Consider the following 5,000-nt stretch of genomic DNA (forward strand, 5'->3'; position numbering starts at 1 on the left):
ACATCTTGGTAAAACCGTCAGTGTAAGTCTGTAAATCTCCTTTATTTGTTAGAGAATCACACTATATTTTGATATCCATAGGTGAATCTCAGTATATCATGGCAAATTTAAAAAACTGAATCATTTTCGCTATATGTGTAAATATCATGCATATCTTAATAAATCCCAGTATATCTTGCTTCATTGTGTATAGCTCAGTGTATTTAGGAAACAGTACCTTGGAATATCATAATAACCTTACTACATCTTGAGCTCGTAAATCCAATCATGATCTTAAATCCCGTATGTCTTGGTAGATCTTAGTAAATCTCAGGATCTATTCGTTAGCAAATCCCAGTCAAATCTCAGTAAGTCATTTGGAAAATCCGCCAAAAACTCTGAGTAAATCGGCTACATCTTGCAAAATCTTAAAGGTTTCTCCTCTCTAATTATTTCAAGGTTTTTTAGGCAAAATCCTAATCTTACTGTCACTATCCAGGTAAACTTCAGAACAACCTTGTAAATCTCAATTACAATAAGTTCTCAATTATGAATCTGACTTGTTTTAACAAACTGATTGAGTATACTAACTGGTGCTGTCTGTCTGTTGATATCATACAATAACTAGCTACAATCTCTGGAAAATAGGCTAGGTAGGGGAAGGCAACTTGATTTGACAAAGAAGGGTACGGCGTGTTCCTTAGACTTACAGAAGTAAATAAGACGTAAGGCCCGTTTTTGTAGAGTTACGATCTTTCTTTGAAATCTCAAGGCACAATTACCCCAAGCACAAATACCATAAGTTAAGTAAGGGACAATTAATGAGTTGTACACTGAAAGTAAAACACGACGTGGGACATAATGTGGAATCTTGTGGCAGATAGACTCTATGTGATATTTCCATGAAAAATTTGAATCAATCATCAAGCCAAGGTATTTGAAATAATCTTTCATTTCAAGGTTTGCGAGGTGTTAGTCACGGAGTCGAGAATTCTAATCCTAGGTATGAAGGGCATATTCTTTTGCCTGGGACGAAAGATGACAAAGTTTGATTTTTTTATGTTCAAAGACAGTTTGTTGGCCTTAAGCCATTCGTTGAAGTTGCCAAGCTCGCGATTAACAAGAGACTCGAGGTCAGTGAGATAATTTAACGCAGAAATCTTAGTACGTATTGCCAAATCGTAATATGTTGTCAAATAAATACTGTCAATGAACGAAATGGTATATGAAATGAATCGTATACTGAACTGCAGATATGAAATCAAGTAAAGTTATGATTCTCGCATTTATGGACGTAACCCAGGGCGGTGAAGGGGCCTTTTTTTTCAAGTCTTGCAGGAGACCAAGCGGGTCTTTGTCTTGAAACGTCCCCCCACCGGAAAGCCAGGAAGATTCCTCAGGAGATGGCCCATCTCGTGGTAAGGTCCGTTTCACTTTTAACGGCCTCTGGAAGACTGTACACACATGAGGAAAAGTGGTTTTTCGGGTTTAACTCCCCTCAGTTTTGAGTGTGGTCTCCCTAATCCCGAGAAGTAGTTGCGGAATTACAAGGCGCATCTCGTGATACCACTGGTTTCCTTGTAGCACCTCAGAGGAAGGCTTTGCGTAAGTGAGAAAAAGTTTTTTGGCCATCACTCCCCCCAGTTTTGCCCAGTCTACCCCATATTCTTTTGGCCTTACCTTCTAGGCCTTACGCAGGTGCGTGCCAAGTTTCAGCTTCGTAGCTGAAATCTGAGGGTCAAATTTCACGAGCACCTCTCCAGTCGACTCCTGAAGAGCCTCAAATCCTCTGTAGGAGTAAATCTACTACCGCATCTGCACGGCCAGATCATCGAAAAAGCTTATTTCAGGTTGCCATGGAGATATCCCACAATACCATACACCGTTGGAAAGGTCTCAACGAGATCTATCACGTGACGAAATATGGGATCCTGTGTTGAGGTGGGCGCCCTGTGCACAGTCTTTTGTCCTTCACATTCCTACGTTTTATTCCCTTGGGACCCCATTCCTCATGCGTCTAGACTCTATTGCCCAACAATTTTTCGCACCAGTTTCGACCCGGGGCGAATCGACTTGTGGACGCCAGAGGCCCAAGAACACCCCTGTTTTGACACGAAAATGGCCCCCCGGACTTTGCTTTATGCTCATCAGACGCGCCCTCCGGAGACCCTCCTCACTGTGCCCTTGGATTGGCCGAATTCCAAATCCCAGGGGAGTTATCCTCGAAAAACTTCTTTTTCGTTTTTGGGCCTAACTCCCCCCGTTTGGGTCCGGGGGACCCGAGACCGCGCCAGGAAGATTCCTCAGGAGATGGCCCATCTCGTGGTAAGGTCCGTTTCACTTTTAACGGCCTCTGGAAGACTGTACACACATGAGGAAAAGTGGTTTTTCGGGTTTAACTACCCTCAGTTTTGAGTGTGGTCTCCGTAACCCCAAGAAGTAGGAATAGACCAATTTCGATATATTAAAATTCAGTCCTAAACAAAAGACATCATCTCGAGGCTCTGGGGAATAAATATAAGGATTTGTATGAGATTATTCCCCAGAGCCTCGAGATGATGTCTTTTGTTTAGGACTGAATTTTAATATATCGAAAGTGGTCTATTACAAGGCGCATCTCGTGATACCATTGGTTTCCTTGTAGCACCTCAGAGGAAGGCTTTGCGTAAGTGAGAAAAAAGTTTTTTGGCCATAACTCCCCCCGGTTTTGGCCGGTCTCCCCCATATTCTTTTGGCCTTACCTTCTAGGCCGTACGCAGGTGTGTGCCAAGTTTCAGCTTCGTAGCTCAAATCTGAGGGTCAAATTTCACGACCACCTCTCCAGACGACTCCCGAATAGCCTCAAATTCTGTGAAGGAGTAAATCTACTACCGGATCTGCACGGCCACATCATCGAAAACGCTTATTTCAGGTTGCCATGGAGATATCCCACAATACCATACACTGTTGGAAAGGTCTCAACGAGATCTATCACGTGACGAAATATGGGCATCCTGTGTTGAGGTGGGCGCCCTGTGCACAGTCTTTTGTCCTTAACATTCCTACGTTTTATTCCTTTAGGACCCCATTGCTGATGCGCCTAGACCCTATTGCCCAACAACTTTTCGCACCAGTTTCGACCCGGGGCGAATCGACTTGTGGACGCCAGAGGCCCAAGAACACCTCCGTTTTGACACAAAAATGGTCCCCCGGACTTTGCTTTATGCTCATCAGACGCACCCTCCGAAGACCCTCTTCACGGTGTCTTTGGATTGGCCGAATTCCAAATTCCAGGGGAGTTATCCTCGAAAAACTTGTTTTTCGTTTTTGAGCTTAACTCCCCCCGGTTGGGTCCGGGGGACCCGAGACCGCGCCAGAAAGATTCCTCAGGAGATGGCCCATCTCGTGGTAAGGTCCGTTTCACTTTTAACGGCCTCTGGAAGACTGTACACACATGAGGAAAAGTGGTTTTTAGAGTCTAACTCCCACCGGTTTGGAGTGTGGTCTCTCTAATCCCCAGAAGTTGTTGCAGAATTTCATGGCGCATCCCGTGGGAAAGTCCTGCATACGTAAGAAAAGTCAGTTTTTTGGCGATATTTCCTTCCCGGAAATAGCTACTCCCCCCCTAGCCCCCAGAAGTTCTTGCAGAATTTGCTGGCGAATCTCGTGGTACCATTGGTTTCTCTCTAGCACGTCAGGGGAAGGCCCTGTATACGTGAGCGAAGGCAATTTTTTTTGGTGATATCTCTCCCCCCCGGAAATAGCTATTTCCCCCCTAACCCCGAGAAGTTATTGCAGCATTTGATGGCGCATCCATTGGTTTCTCTCTAGCTCGTCAGGGGAAGGCCCTGCATGCGTGAGAAAAACCACTTTTTCTCACGAGTTGAGCATACACTGGCTTGCCTGTGGTACGTGCTACAGAAAATCAGAAGGCACTGAATTGTGTGGTAGTAAAATACAGCATTCTAGTCTCTGAAGAATAACAAATAAAAGAGAAGCGAGAAACATTGGCTTCTGGGCTGACATGTTGATAATTTTCAAGTTCCCTCACAACTTCTTTTCACCACAAGTGTGCCCTATGAGCATCCGAAAACTTTGTAATACTAAACTTCACTGAAGGCGCAGGCAAGCCCTGTTTCGCGGGGTTAGTGTTGGGATGGGAGACCAAAACAATAAACCCCTCATACAAAACAGAAACATCTGACCGAAAATACTATTAACGCTAACAAATGCGAACTCAGCAAGGTACAGATTCTGTTAGCTTGCTTTATGCAAAACAAATATTGATGAAAAGGCAAATAAATATTGATACACAGTTTTCAGAAAGAGCAGAAGGAAGTTTCCCGGACGGTCGATCGAGAATAAAATATTTACGACATGAAAACAACAGTAATTTTGAACCGTAAATATAGAATATAAAAAGTTACGATCAGCGACAAACATTTTGGGAGATTTTTGCTACGTTCAAGTAAATTGCAAAATCGAAAGTGACATGGCCGGAATTCAGCGGGCGCCGTGATTAAAGTTACCGCGGCATGTTTACTCGCCAAACAGTGAAGCATCTGTGTCAAATGATGGCAAGATACCGGGTTTTTGTAAGTTTCTTTTTCTGTCAAGTGTTATAAAGTTTGACAATGAAATGACAGAAATATTATATATTATTTATCACCAGGTAATTCCATCATTTTGGAAATAGCAGCTGCTTTATTATTCATCTGCGTCACAAGTTTTCACTGATTTTGGGCCTCATTTTGTTGAAACTCAAGCACGCTTCCAACAGGCCTGTGAACCCTTCCTGCTTACAGAGCAATACTAAAAAACTTCTCCCATATCACATTTGAACCTTAAGCTCGAAAATTCAATACACAACATGATATTATAATTCACAAAGGCAGAAAATACCACAGAATCCTTTTCCAGCGAAAATTTTATTGAAACAAACAACATATTTGCTCTTAGAGGCGAAAACCTCTTCCTATTTGATTGCGTGCGTGAAGACAAGAAACTCAATTGTGTCAAATTACCATGTACTTCAGGTAAAT

Source organism: Montipora foliosa, chromosome 2 (genome assembly GCF_036669935.1).
Source record: "Montipora foliosa isolate CH-2021 chromosome 2, ASM3666993v2, whole genome shotgun sequence".
NCBI lineage: Eukaryota > Metazoa > Cnidaria > Anthozoa > Scleractinia > Acroporidae > Montipora > Montipora foliosa.